The sequence below is a fragment of the Lontra canadensis genome, unplaced genomic scaffold (assembly GCF_010015895.1).
Source record: "Lontra canadensis isolate GAN:19392208 unplaced genomic scaffold, GSC_riverotter_1.0 scaffold54, whole genome shotgun sequence".
In the NCBI taxonomy this organism is placed as follows: Eukaryota; Metazoa; Chordata; class Mammalia; order Carnivora; family Mustelidae; genus Lontra; species Lontra canadensis.
In genome coordinates this window covers 4,361,556-4,383,157 of record NW_022631048.1, presented here as the reverse complement: position 1 = coordinate 4,383,157, position 21,602 = coordinate 4,361,556, and the positions used below count along the sequence as shown (strand labels likewise).

At 39.4% G+C, this 21,602-nt stretch overlaps 1 pseudogene; it reads right to left on the bottom strand.

Moving 5' to 3' along the window:
- Nucleotides 1-18,554: 18,554 nt before the first annotated feature.
- LOC116877881 lies at nt 18,555-20,813 on the bottom strand (annotated as a pseudogene).
- Nucleotides 20,814-21,602: the final 789 nt, after the last annotated feature.

Sequence of the window (21,602 nt, the reverse complement as noted above, 5' to 3'; positions counted from 1 at the left end):
GCCTGGGTGGCTCAGTTGGTTGGACGACTGCTTTCGGCTCAGGTCATAATCCCGGAATCCCGGGATCGAGTCCTGCGTCGGGCTCCCAGCTCCACGGGGAGTCTGCTTCTCCCTCTGACCTTCTCCTCACTCATGCTCTCTCTCACTGCCTCTCTCTCAAATAAATAAATAAAAAATCTTAAAAAAAAAAAAGAAATCCACTGCTCTGGAGGGACTGGATGTCTTGAAATTCTTATTGAAAATGTTTTGGGAGGGGCAGAGTGTGGGGAAGTTAAGACTTTTGGGAAGGTAGAACCATACCACCTCACCATTAAAGTTCTAGTCTTTTAGGAATTAGGGGTCTATCAGTTTGCAGACCTTCCTGAAAAACAAGAGCTCTTTTCCAGTCCCACAGGTCCACTCACTTTGGGAATGGAGAGGAATAACTGGAATAGGGCATCTGGTTTTGACTTCTGTCTATGTACATGCATGGGCGTGTACACACACCACACACACACACACACACACACACCTGCTTTCCTTAGTTTCAGCCAGGGACTTCCTCCCTTCTATGAAAAACCTGTCTTGCAGTTGGGTTTCTTATATAAAAATATTGTCACAAAGAGAGGATGGAGGATGGCAAGCATGGGCAAGTGGTGTTGTAGAAACCAAGACAAGACAGAATTTTATAATTTGTAAGAGGTCGTCCAAAAGTCCAAGGTAACCACATTTCTGCTGCATGTGTCCTGAATATAGGGCACTGGATTTGGCAATGAGAAGATGGTAACTTCTCACACAGGTCCTTTAGGGGAGTACTAAGGGCCAGAATGCTTTGGATTAGAGAAAGAAACAAATGCATCTACTGAGTGTAGGTTTCATTTAGTTCAGTCAAAATTGAAGGCAAATTTTATTAGGAAGACAATAAGAAGGAAGAGCATTTCAACACATGAACAAAGGCATGAAGGCATATGGAGAACATTTTCATTTTTATTTTAAAATGAAGATCTTTTTGTCATTGGCTTAGTATGAATTTAATAATCTCTCTCGGGAAGACTCACTTTGTAAACCCTGGTTTTTAATTGTGAAACAAAGGGTAATAGGAAAAAAAATTTCTAGAGCCCCTGAAATTACTCTGTGTTGCTGGCCCTTATTCTGCTAACTCTGACTGTATGGGTATTACAGGCATATCTTGCAGAGGTAGTATAAGTTCAGTTCCAGACCACAGCAAAAAAAAGTGAATATTATCATAAAACAAGTCAAGTGAATTTTTTGGCTTTCTAGTGCATGTAAAAGTTTCTTATACTGTACTGCAGTCTATTAAGGGTGCAACAGCATTATGTCTGAAGAAACCATGTACATACTTTAATTTTAAAAACACTTGATTGCTAAAGAATGCTAACTATCATCTGAGCTTGCAGTGAGCTGTAATCTTTGGTGGGTGGAGGGTGTTGTTTTGAGGTCGATGGCTGTTAACTGATCAAGGTGATGGCTGCTGAAGGTGGGGTACCTGTGGCAATTTTCTTAAAATAAGACAACAGTGATATTTGCTGCATTGATTGACTATTCCTTTGTCAAACAATTTCTCTGTAGCATGCCATGCTGTTTGATAGCATTTACCCACAATAGGACTTCTTTCAAAATTGGAATTGATTCTCTCAAATCTGCCCTGCTTTATCAATTATGTTTATGTAATATTCTACATCATTTGTTGTCATTTCAACAATCTTTTTTGGCATCTTCTGTAGGAGTAGATTCCATCTCAAGAAATCACTTTCTTTGCTCATCCATAAAAAGTAACTCTTCATCAGTGAAACTTTGTCATGAGACTGCAGCCATTCAGTCATACCTTCAGGCTCCACTTCTTATTCTAGTTCTGCTGTTTCTACCACATCTGCAGTTAGTGCCTCCGCTGAAGCCTTGAAACCCTCACAGTTATCCACGAGGGCTGGAGTTCTTCTAAACGCCCATTAATGTTAACATTTTGACAACTTCCCACAAATTACAAATGTTCTTAATGGCATCTAGTATGGTGAATCCTTTCCAGAAGGTTTTCATTTATTTTTCCCAAATCCATCAGAAGAATCACTATGGCAGCTATGGCCTTAAAAAATGTATTTCTTAAATAATAAGAATTGAAAGTTGAAATTACTCCTCGATCCATACACTGCAGAACTAATTTTATATAGGCAGGCATGAAAACAAAAATCTCATTGTACATCTCCCTCAGAGTTCTTGGGTGACCAGGTGTATTATTCATGAACAATAATATTTTGAAAGAAATCTTTTTTTTTTTCTTGAGCAGTAGTTCTCAACCATGGCTCAAAATATTCAGTAAGCTATTTTGCAAACAGAGGTGCTATCGTCCAGGCTTTATTGTTCCTTTTATAGAGCACAGGGTGGATTTAGTATTATTCTTAAGGGCCCTAGGATTTTCAGAAAGGTGGCTTCAACCTAAAGTCACCAACTGCATTAGCCTCTAACAAGAGAATCAGCCTGTCCTTTGCAACTTTGAAGCCAGACATTGACTTCTCCTCTCTAGCTATGGAAATCCTAAATGGCACCATCTTCCAATGGAAACCTGTTTCATCGACACTGAAAATCTGTTAATTAGTGCAGCTACCTTCATGAATGATTTTAGTTAGACATCCTGGGAAACTTGCTGTGGCTTCTACATCAGCACTTGCTGCTTCACCTTGCACTTTTATTTTTTTTAAGGTTTTATTTATTTATGACAGAGAGAGATAGCAAGAGAGGGAACACAAGCAGGGGGAGCTGGAGAGGTAGAAACAGGCTCCCCATTGAGCAGGGAGCCGGATATCTGTCTCCATCCCAGGACACCAGGATCATGACCTGAGCCAAAGGCAGACCCTTAATGACTTAGCCACCCCGGGGCCTCTCACCTTGCTCTTCTGTATCATGATGATGGCTTCTTTCCTTAGACCTCATGAGACCACCTCTGCTGGTTTCAAACCCTTCTTCTGCAGTTTCCTCACCTCTTTCAACCTTCATAGAATTGAAGACAGTTAGGGCCTTGCTCTGGATCAGGCTTTGACTTAAGGGAATATTAAGGCCTGTTTGATTCAGACCACTGAAACTTTTTCCACATGAGCAATAAGTCTATTTTATGCTCTTATGATTCATGTGTTCACTGGATTAACACTTTCAGTTTCCTTCAAGAGCTCTTCCTTTGCATTCACAACTTGGTTTTTTGGCTCAAGAGGCCTAGATTTTGATCTGTCTCATCTTTGACATGTCTTCCTCACGAGGTTTAATCATTTCTAGCTTTTGATTTAAAATGAAAGGCGTATGACTCTTCCTTTCATTTAACACGTAGAGGACATTGTAGGGTCATTCATTAAGCCAATGTTAATATTGTTGTGTGTCAGGGAACAAGAAGGCATGAGGAGAGGGAGAGAGATGGGGGAAGGCCAGTTGGTGGAGCAGTCAGTACACACAACATCTTTCAGTGAAGCTTGCTGTCTTATATGGGTGTGGTTCATGGCACCCCAGAACAATTACAACAGCTCAAAGGTTGCTGTCTACAAGTCACTGTAATAAATACAATAATAATGAAAAAATTTGAGATATCATGATAATTGTCAAAATGTGATCCAGAGACATGGAGTGAGAGAATGTTGTTGGAAAAAAATGACTTATCACAGGGTTGCTACAAACCTTCAATTTGTAAAAAAACACAATACCTGCAAAGTACAATAAAGCAAAGGACAATAAAATGAGGTATGGCTATATTATAAGTTATTGTATCATAGCATATAGAAAAATATATTCTTCAGTAAAGGAATGGTTTTACTGTTAGCATTTAATATAAGGAAACACTTATTCTATTTAGTCTCTTTTTTTTTTTTCCCCTGGACTGTCTGGAGTTGGACTTCACTTGTGATCTATAGTCCAGCTTTGTCCAAATAGCATTTCAGAGGGTAGAAAAGGAAAATGGGATGAAGTGTTAACTCCTTTGGCCACCTGTTCTCATTCCACACCCTTTTGGAAAAAGCAACAGACAAGAAGAATTGTCAAAGTAGCAGGCTTCCTAAATTGTCAGCAAAGACAGTCCACAAATGCCACCTCACCAGGAGAAGAGTGTCAGAGTCTTCCTGTGGGTTTCCTCCTGTGTATCAGCAGCCCCCAGGAGAAACCTGTGTGGTTGTTTGCCCTGGTTGTCTAAGTCAGCGGGATACACAGCAGACCTGCATTAGCAAGCCTCACTCCATGGTTTTTATTCATAACCCTGAGATCATTGCACAAACCCTTCCAAGTTTGGTTTCCACCCTCTTCAAGGCCTCTTTGTTTATGAATCGTTTTCCTGATGAAGCCAGAATCAGTAACGAAGACAGTAATGAGGGAGACATGTGGAGCTTAAATATTTGTAAAGAACTTTCCACCACTTATATGAATCCTGGGCATATCCTTAATTAGTTGTAAGTGTAACTGAGAACTTTTTCTTCTTTCTGTCAACCATACAATCTTTCTATTCCTCATGCCACCCAAGCAAGATACTTAAACATTCCAAGTATGTATATCTACAGAAGACATTCTCTCCCTTATAGTTTCTTAACAAATACAACTATAGCCTGTATGAGTATTTATACATTTCCCTATAAATTAGCATTGTTTTATTCTAACATAATAGCTTTCCTTTTAGAAGATGCCTCTTTGTTTTCTCATAAACTTCTCATTTTTTAGACCTAACACTTCCACAGAATGCCTGATTTAAATATTCAGTGGGAAAGTAGCAATGTTTAACCCTTCTGGACCACCTCTGGGTCAGATTTCAGTGCACAGAGTCCCTAAAGTAGAGAGCCAAAGAGGTAAGACAATTGCTTGGTGTAATTCCTCAGAGACTGTGGGTTTCCATCCTTACAAGGTGCAGCAGCCTAATTAACATGCTGAAAATACCTTGTCAACTCAAATTGTGCTTAAGACATTTGCAGATGACTTTCAGCTGCCCACCGGAAAGGCAAGGAGCTTGGGCCTTGTTTGAAAAAAAATCTTGACATGATTGCTAAGTTGCAGAAAAAGCTTTCAATTTTATCACATTCTTTGACATCCTCCTTTAAAGAGATTGGAAAAAATGTGGTTTTTTTTTTTTTTTTTTGGTCTTCTTAGCCCCAAGAAGTGTTGGAATAAAAGTCTCAAAGCTTTGCAACTGAAAGAGTTAAAACAGTCTGCATGGCAGAATATCAAATCCCACAGCTTCTTCCTGCCAAACAGAGAAAAAAAAAAAAATCAAAGCAACAAGAAGGAAGAAGGAAAAGAGGAACATCCTTGTTAGTAAATCAATCAGTTTTTGTACAATAATCCTCTTAAATCCATCCCTCAAGGTGGGGAAAGCCCTCTTATCGGGGTCTTTGGTGAAATCTATACCAAGGTCTGTCGACTCTCATGGTTGACAGTCCACATTTAGTCCTATTTATCTGGATTTCAGGATCATCCTATGGAAATGATCCACTAGTACAATTATAGGAGTACTTAGTAATTTTATCCCTTTGCTCATTAATATGAATTAGTGCTTGGAGGGGAAAGAGGACAAGGAACAGCTTCTCATATCCAAGCTAATTAACTTTGTCTAGCTTGTATGAAAGTGAGAAAGTACTTTATTAAAAACGATAAGATAAGCACACAAGGGACTTTTATTTTCTGCTTAGGCTAAACTGTGATAGCATTTGGCTCTTCGTGCAGCATCCTAGAATTGCCAGCAAGAATAAAAGGATTGTTACTGGAAAGTAAAGGCTCCCGCACGGTTTCCAAGGCACCCACTCAGCTGGTGGTAACGTAGATTTGACGTTTTCATGCTATTTTAAAAAATGAAGGGTGGTTTCCAAGCTCCATATTTAGGACATATAACATTACAAATGACAGAAAAATAAGGTAACAGAAGTTACTTCTTTTTCAGTATTATAGATTTATATGTTATCTAATCTATATTGACACAGTGAGTTGAAACCCTTTTTAATTTAATGCCTAAAATGTATTTGGTTTCCAGTTAGGATTAAGAACATTTTTTAAACCATAGATCTCAGTATACATATTTCTCTTCTCTATGAATAAAATACTGTAGGAAATATGTAAGGTTAGTAGCATTAAAAGCTATGTATTCCACACATTATTTTTTAGCCGTAATATTCACTGATTCTCTTGTTCTTTTGGAAAATTTGATTGAAGAAACTATGTCGAGCTCTAAAACTTTAGAAATAAATGCAAAATTTAAAACAAGTCATTTTTCCTCATGTTTATACTTTGTGTTTGCCCATGACCTTTGAGAAGCAGACACCGAGACAAGATTCAATGTGAGGATTTTATTGGGTAATAAAATAGAAAATGAGGAGCTGGGAGCTGAGAAAAGCCTGGGGAGCCATCAGACTGCACTGCAAACCTGCCCCTGAATGGCGGGAAGAGGGAAGGGAGGCTGAGTGGGACACATTCCAGATCCCCAGGCAGCCAATAAGGAAGATGAAGCAAGACTGTCAGGGGGTCCTTGAGAAACAGTTACCTCTCAGGAGACCCATGCTTCCCTAAAAAGGCCTGTGTTACTATCCCTGCTGCTCAGCTGATGGCTGGGAACAGCTCTGAGAAGCATGGCTTTGGTTATCCATGGCAATGAATTTCAGAACAAATAGCTGGGCTCTTGGTCGTTATTCTTCTTGAACTTAGAGGCCGTGAGATGCACTTTCATGGCTGCCATAGGCTCTCTTCACATCTTTATTAAAACATTACCTCTTTGAATTCATCTTCCTGACGCTTTTTTTTCCTAACAGTAAAAATTGGAATCTTATTTATGCGCAAATCAGGAAATGTTGAGTTTTTTTGGTAGAACTAGATTTTGGAAACGTTGCTGTGAAATCCCTAAAATATCTAATTCTTTAGTCCAAAATCTAAATGTATTTGTGGTTTATATATTCAGTGCTTGATTCCAACCTGAAGGCAATGAAATGCATTTACAAAAAAAGAGCAAAGCTTTAAAATCTTTCATAACAAAATAGCATGCAAAATATAGAGTAAGGAGGAAAGCATGAGCGATATCCTAATGTGACTCTTATTTCTTCTGAGAATCCTGAATTGGTATCTTTGAACTGATATCAAACTTGATGTCTTTCCACCATTGAAATCAAGGTCACTGTGAATTCAAGGCATTGTCCAGCTTTATTGATATCTTTCAAGTCAGGGTATCAGTTTAATTTGAGGCCGTTGGGGCTTATTGACCTTTTGCCAGTTTGGAACTTGAGTGTTTGTTTTTGCTCTTTGCTTGCCATAATTCTTTATTTTCAGATGGCCTTACTGGCTTAAGTATTTGTCTATATTTTTAGCGCTTTTGCAAAGTTTTGAAGTTTGTGTCACGTGATGCAGAGACCATGGTTTTTGAGGTCAAACAGACCTCAGTACATCACATCTGCCACTTATTCATTGCATGAATTTAGACAGGCCAATGAACCTTTCTGAACATGGTTCCTTCTCTATAATTTAGGCACAACTCCCACCTTGTAGGTGGAAATTGTGGGAAAGAAATGAGGCAGCTACACCATCTGAATCCCGAGGATCCCCATCTGTACTGTTACGCTAACTGGCATTTTGTCTCCTTGCATAGAGTCACTAGAGATGCCCAGGTCCCAAGCTGGCCAGCCAAATTGCTCCGGTGCTAAGCACAGGCCCTCAGCAGCTGGTTAGGCAAATGCCTGTGCTGACAGCCTATGGCCTCCCATGGTTTGTGTTCCTGCAATCCGTCCTTCAGCTCCTGTGCCAACTGCTCTTCCATCCCCTCACTCCCAACACTGTCCCATGATTGTAACAGTGAGGGAGTGTTGTCTGAAAAAATCGAGGAGTGCAGGAAGCAGCACCCTCAAGGTCTTATTTGTCTGGGTCACGGACCAGTCTACGGGCCTGGGGGCCAGCAATCAGGCTTGTGTATATGGCATGGCCCCTCTTGCCTGGTTTCTCACTCATCTCCTATAAACTCTTCCTCTACCAAGGCTCTCATCATCATCTTCTCCTGCTCTTTTTTTAAATTAGGTGTTTAATGATAATTCCAGAGTAGTTAACATACAGTGCTATATTAGCGTAGGTGTATGGTATAGTACAGTATAGTGATTCAACAATCTTATCCATTACTCAGAGCTCATCATGACAAGTAAACTCTTAATCTCCATCCCCTATTTCTCCCATCCTCCTACCACCCTCCTTTCTGGTAACCATCAGTTTTTCCTCTGTAGTTAAGAATCTATTTCTTCATTTGTCTCCCTCTCTGTCTCTCTCACTTTCTCTCTCTTTTTCCCCTTTGCTCATTTGTTTTGTTTCTTAAGTTCCATATGAATGAAGTCATATGTTATCTGTCTTTCTCTGATTTATTTCACTTAGTATAATATTCTCTAGCTCCATCCATGTCATGGCAAATGACAAGATTTCATTCTTTTTTTTTCTTTCCAAATTTTTATTTAAATTCTAGTTAGTTAACATATAGTGTAATATTGGTTGCTGAAGTAAAATTTAGTGATTCATCCCTTACATACAATACCCAGTGCTCATGATAACAAGTGCCCTCTTTAATACCTATCACCGATCTAGCCCATCTCCCATCCACCCTCCTCCAACAACCCTCAGTATGTTCTCTATTGCTAACAGTCTCTTATGGTTTGCTTCACTCTCTCTTTCTTTTTTTCCCCTTCCCATGTTCATCTGTATAGTTCCCTAAATTCCACATATCAGTAAAATCATATGGTATTTGTCTTTCTCTGACTGACTTATTTCACTTAGCATAATACACTTTAGTTCCATCCACAATCTTACAAATGGCAAGATTTCATTCTTTTGCATGGCTGAGTAATTTTCCATTATAGATATAATAATACATATTTCATAATACATATCTGTATGTACATAATACATATATATATCTCATATATATATCTCACATCTTCTTTATCCATTCATCAGTCAATAGACATTTGGGTTCTTTCCATAATTTGGCTATTGTTGCTAGTGCTGCTATAAACATCGGGGTGCATGTACCCCTTCAAATCTGTAATATTTGTACATTTTGGGTAAAGATCTAGTAGTGCAGTTGATGGATGGTAGAGTAGTTCTATTTTTAACTTTTTGAGAAACCTCCATACTGTTTTCCAGAGTAGCTGTATCAGTTTGAATTCCCAATGTAAGAGGGTTCCCTTTTCTTCACATTCTTGCCAATGCCTGTTGTTTCCTGTATTGTTAATTTTAGCCATTCTGACAGGTGGGAGGTGGTATCTCATGGTGGTTTTGATTTGTATTTCCCTGATGAGTAATGTTGAGCATCTCTGCTTGTGTTTGTTAGCCATGTGTATGTCTTCTTTGGAAAAATGTTATTTGTGTCTTCTGCACATTTCTTAACTAGATGATTTGTTTTCTTGGGTGTTGAGTTTGATAAGTTCTTTACAGATTTTGGATACTAACCCCTTATCAGATATGTCATTTGAAAATATCTTCTCCCTTTCCATAGGTTGCCTTATAGTTACCTGATTGTTTCTTTCACTGTAGAGAAGCTTCTTATCTTGATAAAGTCCCAAAAGTTCACCTTTGTTTTTGTTCCCTTGTCTCCAACAACATTTCTAGTAAGAAGTTGCTGTGGCCAAGGTCACAGAGGTTGCTGCCTGTGTTCTCCTCTAGGGTTTTGATGGTCTCCTGTTTCACATTTATGTTTTGCCTCCATTTTGAATTTATTTTTGTATATGGTATAAGAAAGTGGTCCAGTTTCATTCTTTTTCTTTCATTGCTTTTCATTCATTTCTTTCATTCTTGCATGCTGCTGTCCAGTTTTCCCAATACCATTTGTTAAAAACTGTCTTTTCTCCATTGGAGATTCTTTCCTGCTTTGTTGACCATACAGTTGTAGGTCCATTTTTGGTTTTTCTATTCTGTCCCATTGGTCTATGTGTCTGTTTTTTTACCAGTACTATACTCTTTAGACCATAGCTTTGTAATACAGCTTAAAGTCTGGAATCATGAGGCCTCCACTGTTGCTTTTCTTTTTCAAGATTGCTTTGGCTAGTAAGGGTCTTTTGTGGTTCCATATAGATTTTAGGATTGTTTGTTCTAGCCCTCTTTTTGATGGCTGAATACATCTTCACCTGCTCTTAAATACTGTTTACCTGCCCTGAGTCAGGCTCTCTGCTCAGCAGGAGCCTGCTTCCCCCTCTCTCTGCTTGCCTCTCTGCCTACTTGTGACCTCTCTCTCTGTCTGTCAAATAAATAAATAAAATCTTTAAAAAAATACCATTTACCCTTCTCTCTTTACCACATTCACTAGTTTCCTGCTTTGCCACACCTGAATTATATATCCTACCAGGGAAGGGGGTCCTAACGGTGTTAGGAATGTGCCTGATGGAACTCCTTAATGCCCTTTTACCTGGTTTCCTGCCTCTCAGAAGCAGCCATTCAAACTATGTGGCTTGACCTTGGAGCTCCTGCTTATCGCACACCCTGGGAGATTCTCCTACAATCTGTGTGGTCTTTGAGAAGTGGTTGGGTTGGACTTTCCTGACAGAGGCTGAAAGACAGAACCTTGGCTGAAGTTTTTTAAAAGGCCTTTTTGTTACACTTGCAGAAGGGCAGACTTGTCTGTGTGCTCACTTCATACATTTGCTTTTTTGTTCATGAAGTTCTAGAAGGAAATAAGTGTTGAGCAAGGAGAAGCTTCCAGTCACACAGATTTCCTGATCTGCGGTGGAAGGGACTCTGCAGGCTAGGGCATTTGTTTTATATCTGCAGCTTACTTGGTTCCTTTAATTTCTTGTGTCAACCAGAACACACAGTCTCTGTGTTCACAGAGACTCAGTTGCAATGAGGGGTATTGTGAGTTCAGGGGTTCTGAAAGTGCTGGGGGAGGTGGGACATTCCCACGGTCGGGATGACTTGCACAGCCCACAGTTTATCATGATGTGGGGATCCAGGGATAGACATTGTTGAATATTGGGTGCCAGGACTAAGGTGAAGTAAGTAGGCATTCATCGTGGCCATGAAATGTGTAAGTCATATTCTAATGCAATATTTTTGAAAAGCAAACTGTGTGCAGAAAAAGATATCAAGATTTTAAATGAAAAAAAAAATTTTTAAATGAAGAAAGGATCAGTAACGGTGTCATGTCAAGCCAGATGGGAGCTGGTAGCAAAAGGAAAAACCAATTATGCCAATTCTGTCTTTATTACAAGTTTTTAATAAATAAAGTCTTAATTTCTGGATCATAGATTTTTTGCATTCACTTGATTCTTCAAAGGACCGCATTAAAATATTACTTTTCTTTACTATTGAGTCTTTTAGCACCCTTAAACTTTGAGCCCAAGGCAAGTCCTCACCCATCACACCCTAGTTCCAAACTTGCTGGTAGCCACTGGATTTAAAGAGCATTCCTTTGACTCCCTTTCATTTTTCCTTTTGCTTCCTTTCATCTTCTGCCTATTGGTTGAAGGTAGTTATGGCGCAAGGGCCACAAAAGTACCATATATCAGAAGCTGTATTGACAGTATTTAATACTAATCTGCATGCGATTTATTTTTGGCTTTGTAACTCATTTTGCTTCTCCACCAGAAATCCACCAGGGGAAGATTGAGCAGTACTAGAGTAAATTAATAATGGAAAAAAAAAAGAAATTATTTTTAAAAATAGATTTTCAAACACTATAAACCTTCAGGCTGTTTTAAAATAAGAGCTTTATTTCTCACCCAACACGTTTTCTAAGTAGAGTGATAGTCCTCTTGTTTATGAGATTATTGCTTGGTGGTATATCTAAGGCATATTTCAACCTTTCACCAAGTGGGAGTTATCACTAGGAGGCAGCCTATGTGTGTAGAGTGGTCGTAGGGTGCATGTGCTTTACGCTGTGCCTCACACTCATATCATAAGGTAGCATGACACAGAAGGAAGTGCACAGGATTGATCAAAAGGCATTGATTTCTCATTTGTCACTTATTACCAGGGTAAGCTTCAATGCTTGTAAGTCTTGATTAACTACATTCTTTCAATAGAAATAACCATAGATTCTTCCCAGGGTTGTCGGAAAGAACAAATTGAATCACAGAGAGAAATGCTTTGAAAACTGCTAAAGGGCTCTGCAAATAAAACAAGTTCTTCCCTTGATCAATGTGCAACCATGGGGCTGATAGAGGCTCTGCAGGGAGCTGAGGCTGACTTCTCTAGAAGCCCAGAGAATATCAAGGTTGCACTTTTAGTGGTAGCCTGTTATTCTAAAATACACTAACTATATAAAATGATGGTGGAAGGAAATCCTTAGAGATCTTCACTGAGAAGTTCTTCCTTATAAAATGCAAAATAATCATAAAGAGTAGCTTGCAACAAAGCTTCTTGAGATGGGTACATGGACCTCAAATGCAGCAAGCTAATTGCACAAGAGTTTCATTGATGTAAGCAGTGTCAAAATAATGAAGACGCGGAAAATGCTCCATAGAGAAAATAATTATTTCTTTAGGATATGAAAGAGTTGCACCAATTCCTGGAACTAAAGAGCCAATGTATCTTAACTAATTGGACTAGAAATTGGACTTAACTCTGTTTTAAAAGTGTCCTAGCTATTGCAAACTGAAATAGTCCCTTAATATATCTGATGGGAAAACCAAAGAGATAAAAGCATCCTTTAGGATTTTCATCTGTCAGATAAACAGATGTCATTGTTTAAAGAGTAATTAATTTAAAAAGCCCTTAATTTAGAGAATGCCAGTTGTATTGATTTCACTGCTCTTTTCTGGTCAGTGAGCAGGTGATATACAAAAGTCTTGTCTTTAGTTAAGCTGATGGCAATGGCTTGCAACAAAGTAAAAATATTCATTTTTTACTGGCTACACTGTAGAATGTGCTGTTTGAACAGGACATTAGAGATGGATCAGCTCCTATCTGACAAGGTCCTTGGTTGGCATTAGTTTAATCTCTGGAAAACGACATGTTCCAGAAGAACCCTTCAAGGAAAATGTCACTGCCATGAAGGAGAAAGTAGACAGGTGCTTCTTATACTGTGCAGTTATCTCAGATCCCAAGAATGTAATTTCTTGCAGTGAAGGACTTATTTGGTCTAACATAGTGGTCAGGTCTCCTAAAATATTTTCCATTTGTAAACTAAAATATCTTAGTAGGTGAGGCTATTTTTAAGTGTCAGGGCTCATCAGGCAGCATTTTAGAAACTCGAGCATTATATAAAACCCATTTTAGAAAAGTAGCAGACACTTGCTATTGATTTAGATTATTTTTATTATACTGTTACTTAAAATACAACAAACACTGTGATGTTCTGAGCAGAATCATCATGTGCGCACACTGGGTTGCCTGGGCAATAAGCAAGAAGGGACCAGGAGACTCATCTTCTCCCCCTGCCATCAGCAGCTCCCTTCTTCTGACACAAGACTTGGACTGCCTTTTGCAGACTACTCCCGAGATTGTTGGTGCCCACATCCCCGGTGCTGCTCCAGTTACCCCCATGGACGACTTTATTCACATACCTGCCCAGTAAACGGGACACCCACATGGGGAAGCTCCCCTACATGTCCATCAAATTACACTGGCCTTGGCTTTCCTCTCCGTGGGGTGATGGAAAAAGGGTGATCCTGTGCTTTCCCTTATATTAATCTGGCCTCTTTAGTTTTTTCTTTGCTCGATATGCCCTATCCCTTACCGTTTTCCTTATGGAATTTGTCCCAAACAATGATGGAGAGTGCTGGGAGCTAGTTTCTATGACAAACATGAAACTAGGTGAAAATGCCCTATGAGTTTGGCTCTGCTACAATGAGGAAACTAAATTTTTAAAATTGAGTACAAGTATAAAAAGTCATACCAACTATCCATCAGGGAGATTCAAATTAAAAGCACATTGAGATATCACCTTACACCAATTAGAATGGCTAAAATTAGCAAGACAGGAAACAACATGTGTTGGAGGGGATGTGGAGAAAGGGGAACCCTCTTACACTGTTGGTGGGAATGCAAGTTGGTGCAGCCTCTTTGGAGAACAGTGTGAAGATTCCTCAAGAAATTAAAAATAGAGCTTCCCTATGACCCTGCCATTGCACTACTGGGTATTTACCCCAAAGATACAGATGTAGTGAAAAGAAGGGCCATCTGTACTCCAATGTTTATAGCAGCAATGGCCATGGTCGCCAAACTGTGGAAAGAACCAAGATGCCCTTCAATGTACGAATGGATAAGGAAGATGTGGTCCATATACACTATGGAGTATTATGCCTCCATCAGAAAGAATGAATACCCAACTTTTGTAGCAACATGGACGGGACTGGAAGAGATTATGCTGAGTGAAATAAGTCAAGCAGAGAGAGTCAGTTATCATATGGTTTCACTGATTTGTGGAGCATAACAAATAGCATGGAGGACAAGGGGAGTTAGAGAGGAGAAGGGAGTTGAGGGAAATTGGAAAGGGAGGTGAACCATGAGAGACTATGGACTCTGAAAAACAATCTGAGGGTTTTGAAGGGGTTGGGGGTGGGAGGTTGGGGGAACCAGGTTGTGGGTACTAGAGAGGGCACGGATTGCATGGAGCACTGGGTGTGGTGCAAAAACAATGAATACTGTTATGCTGAAAATAAATTTTAAAAAATTAAAAAAAAAGAACAAACAAACAAACAAAAGTCATACCAACAACATTAATGTCATACAATAATCAATTGTTGTTTGGGTGAAACCAAAGCATCCAAATTGAGTTTAATACAAGAAAAGAGTAACCTTAATTTCGCTAGTATGTTAGTCTACTTCTGTATTGTAACTGGAAAGATATTAATTTTAGAGAATGCCTGTTTAGAGAAGTTCAATGGGCAAAGTGTTATTCATAACTTTAAGGCCTTTTTAGTACATAGACCTCCTATTTAACCAAAATTCTGCCAGCAAGTAATTGTTGAGTGCATATTTTGAAGAGATGCCACATGGTAATTTGTCTTTACAGAGATGACTAGTTCATCTTAAAATAAGGTCAGCATTGTGATATTATTGAATCTATAATAAACAGGTGCTTAATCCATTTATTCCTGGCATTGCAAAAAGAAAAAATGTTCATTGTAATTCCAGTAGTTGCTGCTAGAGAATTGTTCATTAGTACAGAGCAAGATAGGCTAAACTGTATGTCACGTACATGCCTGAAATGAGAAGAGAAGGCCCATTGCCCACTTGGTGTGGGCTCTTTGAGTTTTATGAACTCTGTACCATGAGCTGTGTGAAAACCCACATCTTCCACCACTGTTTTCTAAAACATGAAAAGACATAAAACTTATGTGTGATCTGGCCATTGTTCATTCATTCATTCATTCATTCACTTACTCATTCATTCACCCAAAACACTGGGCACATATCATGTGACAGGCACTGTTCTAAGCAATTGTGCACCTCACTGAACAAAACAGGCAAGATACTGGTCTTCGTGGAGCTCATACTTTAGCAGGGATAGACAGAAAACAAGAGATATGTGATGGAGTTAGCTTTATAGTGTGTTGGAAAATGATAAATGCACTTTGCAAAGAAAAATAGAACGGGGCCAGGGCAAATTCTCCAGATGAATGTGCCTTGTGGGTTCAGGAAACAGTCAGTGTGGCTGCACATGAGTGAGTTAGGGTAGAAGAGGAGGGTGGTGAAATGAGGGCAAGGCTGTGTAAATGCTGAGAAACCACAGCAGCCACGTTGGCTGTTACTCTGAGAGGAAAGGAAAGCCACTGCGGCTTTTTGAGTGGAGGCACCATGTGATCTGACTTGCATTTTGGAAGGGTCACCCTGAAAGGATGGAGGTGCCTTCAACCAAGGTGGGGAAGCTGCAGGTAGGGCAGGTATGGGGGTGAAGTGAGATAAGGAGTTCAGTCCCGAGCTGATTAACTTGGGGACATCTGGTAGGCATCCAAGTGGAGGAGTAGTTGGACACAAGGGTCTGGGACTTGAGAGAGAGGTCTGTGCCAGAGATAAAGATTTAGGAGTTAATGAGTGTACAGATGGCATTAAAGCCAAGGGACTGAATGAATGAGACACAGGGAGTAGATGAAGCTAGAGGGAAAGAAAGAGGACAAAGATCACAACTGGGTTCCCCCATAACATGGAAGATGTATTTCCTGAAACTTGCAGGAGGTCTCAGAGTAGCCATCAGATGGTCCAGACGACACAATAACTGCATTGTTCCTAATTATCATTAGAGTGAAAACATAATTTATATGTCATTCCAGAGGACTCAGAGCCCCTGATCATCATCTGTGGATCCTCATTTGAGAAATCTTGTCCCATGGAACTCAACCATGAGCAAGGTGTTTCTTCAAACTGAGATGGATTACTGTGATTCTATAATCATGCTTATGACTGATTTGCTCCAGAGAATGATTTTCACATTGATGTCCTTGTTCTACTTTATGACTGTATCAGAAAAAAAAATACTGAAAATATTCTACACCATAGAAAATGTAGCAAAACTAGAAATGGGTGTTTAAAAAATAAAGAGTTATGGTACTGTCCTGCCACAGCCCAGTGGGATATATCCCACTTGTCTTGGGGACGCTTAGCCTAGAGCTAAGTTGATAGGGGTTCATGTGTCCTGGGCTTCAGTCTTCAGGTCTTGAGGATCTTAAAACTCTTCATCAGCACTGAAAGGTCTGGAACTCACCTGCAGCAACAACACTTTCTCTCATCCCTGTCAGCATATCCTTTCATGCACCGTACAAAAGATGTACCCATCTGGAATCTGACTCTGGTACAGTGGCTCAAGGTGTGGAAATCTCTAGGGCTTCTTTTAAAAATACAAAAATCAAAGGAGAACCTGATCCCAAGCGGCTTCTACCTCTTGCCATGGAAACACTGCTAATAATGTAGGGATATATGAAAAAGAAGCAGGGAACCCATATATTCGGTGAAGGAGGGGTATGACAGAAAATCAGCCTTGCCTGGGAAACCATTCCCACCTTCCCAGGTCTTGCCCACTGGCACCCATGAGAGGTGCAGTCAGAGTGCCCTCTCCCCCCGCTGGCACATGTGGAACATGTGTGGACCAGTCATCCTGAGTAAATCTTCCAGCACATTCTTCTGCAGAAATGTCCTGAAATAAGTTCTCATTCATGCACTGACAGGGTTCAGTTAACTGAGCTTCTGGAGATTTCCTGGATGTATTTTTAATTCAATGAGAAAGTTCACATTGCGCATTACGATGAACTTAGAATACAATAAATTGTAACAAAAGATTTATTCATTTCTTCTAATTTGTTATAATTTATAATCTGGAATTGTGTATCAATATTTTTCCTGTATTATTTTTATATGTTAGTAGTTTGCACCTAAAACACTTTTTTAAGTAGTATTCATTGCATGTACAATTATATAGTATATAATGATGATATTCTTTGCATATATATTTTTCCAGTTTATCAGTTCCTTTATGTAGAAAAAAGTATTGTCTTGAAATGCTGAATATTTTTCAAAGAGTGTTGTACTAGGCCCAGCAACTCAAGGTGCATTTCATGGAAAAAGAATAGAGAAGCAGAAGATCACATTGATTTCAGCTTTGCTTTCTAAAAGAGACCAATTACAGCACCAAAAATGCCAATTCATAACTATATTACACAAAACAACAGAATTTGAACATTATAAATAGCCAAAATATTTCTTCTGTGATTGCAGGGAGGAGAATTTTCCTATCTTATATTCCAAGAGTGTAATCTGATACCTGGAATTTAATGCCTGCAAATAAAGCTAAAATGCACTATTTCTTTCTTTGAATTATTTCTAAACTTTTACATCAACAAGAACCACAATGATGTTTTCAACAGACAGGCTCACAATTTAAATATGGTTGGAAGTATGTTTCTATCAATTAGTTTATATATATACTTTTTCTCCTAACAAAAATTATACTTCCTATTGTAGAAAATTAAACAAATTCAGGTAAAGGGTAATGCTGCTTATTATATAGAGAGAATGCTTTTTTTTTCAATTAACAAACTATTTATATCAATTACTCAGGTCACAATCTTTGAGTACAGTAGATAGAACTCGAATTCATTTTAAAAATAAAATGAGGGGAGAATTAAAACTAGATACTCCTGGGACGCCTGGGTGACTCAGTTGGTTAAGCTGCTGCCTTCGGCTCAGGTCATGATCCCATTGTCCTGGGATCAAGTCCCGCATCAGGCTCCTTGCTGGGCAGGGAGCCTGCTTCTCCCTCTGCCTCTGCTGCCACTCTGCCTGCCTGTGCTCTCTCTTTCTCTCTCTGACAAATAAATAAATAAAATCTTAAAAAAACAACAGGAAAAAAACCTAGATACTTCTAAATAAGTCTTGAGTGAAAAAGTTAAAATCAAACCACAGACTATTAGATAAGACATTATATTAGACAAAATAATGAGATTGGGTTAAAAGAAAATCATTATCTTTATTTATCTTTATTTTTTTGTATGTGCACATACACAATTATTTTATGTACAACATAGGAGTGGGGAAGGGGAAAATGAAAGGACAGAGAAAACTATATTGTAGTAGTCGGGATGTGGTGGCACCAAATTGTGGTTTTGTGATTGAGACTGTCTTCTTGGTTTGGAGGAACACAGTTTTGGAGTAAAGTATCAGGTTCCCTTTTTAGTAGACACCTCTGTCTGCTGCTGGAACACATCACCTGTATCTTCACCCTCCATTTCCAGCTGTGCAGGTGTCTGTTTCATTGACTGGCTGCCCATCAAACCAGAATCTGCCTTATAGACAAACCCTGTTGCTGTCATTAGGCTTTCCTCAGTTTACTAAGTGGTGTTCGCCTCTTAATCTTACACCACGCCACAGAACCATCCCGCCTCTCCACCTTCACAGTAACCTGATTCTTGTTGTCGGTCTTGGCTCCATCCTTGGGCTTTTCATTGGCCACGGCAAGCGCTGGCGTCACCTGTGGTGCTGCTTCACATAAGGGGGGGTAGGTCCACACCCAGCGGGCACCCAGGCAGCCCCGGGAGGAGGTGGTGGCCTCAGTGGAGAACGAAAAGCCTTGGCTTTAGTATGATTATTCAATGAGAAACAATATGTGGTTAAGCATTCAATAGAATAATCTGGGCAACACAAATAAATAAAGGACACCATAAAGAAAAAATAGAATTCAGCATTAATAACTTCTTAAACCCACAAAGGATAGGATTGTTTCGTTTAAGAGCAGCTAATCCCCCACTGTTTTTCGCTTTGCTCACTGGAGGAGCGTTCCTAAGAGAATTGGATCCGTAATTTAGAGCGTTGTTTTCGTTGGTCTCTTCATTATTCACGGCAATTACCTCTTTGTTTTAGATTCTGCTTTTGATTTATGAAATGGCCCCTCCTGGTTCCAGTGATTTCTTCTTTTCCTTCTAGTTGGTCCCGTATTAGTAGTCACTTCCGCTCCTTACTTGCGCTCATCTGGTGTGTCTTGCTCCATCTCTGGGAAAAATATGCTTCACTTCAACTTGGTTTACATGTTTTTCTGAAGCAACATTTAGCTACTTTGCTTTGCCCAACCCAGTTTGAAAACTGTTCTCTTCTGAAGATGGAATTTGCCCCACTTGTTCTTATCTTAGTTAATGCAGTTGTGTTTCATGCTTGTTCGGTTTATCGTTCACTTTTTCTGTGCTTTCATGGGTTTTATTTATTTATTTTTCTGATGTGTTGTATTTTGTCTTGCTACTGATTTGGAAAACATAGTCTGTTTGAGAACATCTTTCACTAAAAACAGGGAAACATTTATTGCCCTGTCATCAATAATATTATCAGTAAAGCCTCAATGCCTCGCATAAGGTGAAGAATTTCGATTGCTTTAATTTTTTTCTCTGCTTCTCAGGTTGTGTGAGGATAATCTCAGATTTTAAAACCATTTTGACATTTTAATTACATATAATCATCTAAACAATAATTATTCACTAAGACCTTATTTTGTTTTCTTATCACTATTGCTCCCCTCATTTACCTTTTTGAGTATTTTTAACATGGCATGGGTGTTTTGCTCTCTGAATACTTACCTACATCAGAGTATGGTTATCATCTCCTATGTTGTGATGATAAATTGTTATAGTTGGGAATCCCTGGCCACATTCTTTTCCCTGAAAAATTCTGTGGATATTGTTCCACTGTCTCGGCATAATTCCATTGCAGAGAAGATGAGCTTAAGTCTGTAGTTAACATGATTTTACTGCTTTTGTCCTTTATGTTTGAAAATCTGAAGTTTTATCAGGATAAGTTTAGGTGCGATACTCTTTTGTTTTCAAGGTAAAAACCTAAACAAACCCTAATATTCTGAAAACTTTTTCAGTCTGAAGTTTTAAGAATTTCTTCTATTATTTATTTAATTGTGGGATATTTCCCCCCTCCATTGTTCTATTTCTTCACTGTGAATTTTCTTATTCCATAACCTCAATTCCACTGTCCCTTCACCAGTATTTTAGTTTTTCTTTCTTTTTTTTTTTAAGATTTTATTTATTATTTGACAGAGAGATCACAAGTAGGCAGAGAGTCAGGCAGAGAGAGAGAGAGGGAGAAGCAGGCTTCCCACCGAGCAGAGAGCCTGATGTGGGGCTCGATCCCAGGACCCTGAGACCAGGACCCAAGCCGAAGGCAGAGGCTTAACCCACTGAGCCACCCAGGTGCCCCGGTATTTTAGTTTCTATTTAAATATCTTCTTCCAGCACATTTGGAAGGTTGTAAGGTTGAGAAGGAGGCAGGGAGAAATACAGATGGCTTCAGCTGTCTTGCAAATTAGCATCACTCAGGGGGGGCGGTGGCCTCCCCATACTTCGGAGATGGCGCTTGAGGAGTCTGGATTCCCAGCACCTGCATTTCCAGCACTCTTGCGCTGCCTCTGGACTCTCCAGATCCATCTTTCTGTGGCACCTGAAGCTCTGTGTCATAAATCTCCCACTTAGTAAGTGAGATTAAGCTGCTGGCATTAGCCTGCTGTACATACAACTCTCAGAACTTTCAATCACCATCTTGGGCAATTTCTTTTTCTTTCTTTCCCAGAAATGCATTCTATGAAGGAGTATATTCTGGCTGTCTTTGCAGAGTTCTGACCCACAGTGGGGCTCCCTCTGCCATTCCATCTCTCACTTTAATTCTGGATGCCTCTGGTCAGAACTTTTTCACTATGAAGCTTTTGTTATGGTTGTTTCCTTCCCTCTTCCCACCCAAAATCCCAATGAAATGTTTGCAGGTTTTGACCAGGGATTCCTACTTCAGGTGATATGAAAATTGGAAGGGGTCATGTTGTTGACTTTAGGGTTGTTTGTTTTAACTTTTTAGCCAGTAAGTCCATAAATGGTCTTTGCATATGGCCTCCAAAATGCCCTAAATAGCTTAAAGAAACAGAAATGATACTCCCATTCATGACCCGTGTTCAGAAATAATCCAAAGTGAAGAAAATGGGTTTCCATTTATTTCCACTGTGAATCAGATCCTGCTTTTTCCAGATGTAGGAGTCCTTTAGTCCTGTGGCTCTGTTCTTTCCAGAATGTTGTGAGAAGCAAAATACCAAAAGATAGTCACATATTTATTAATTCCTGTGGAGATCAAAGTGTTGGTGTCCAAGCACCATCTTTTAATCTCTCGTATCCTGCTTCTGATTCTTCTGCCTCACTACCCTCTATTCCTCAGCCATCCTCTTTTAGGAA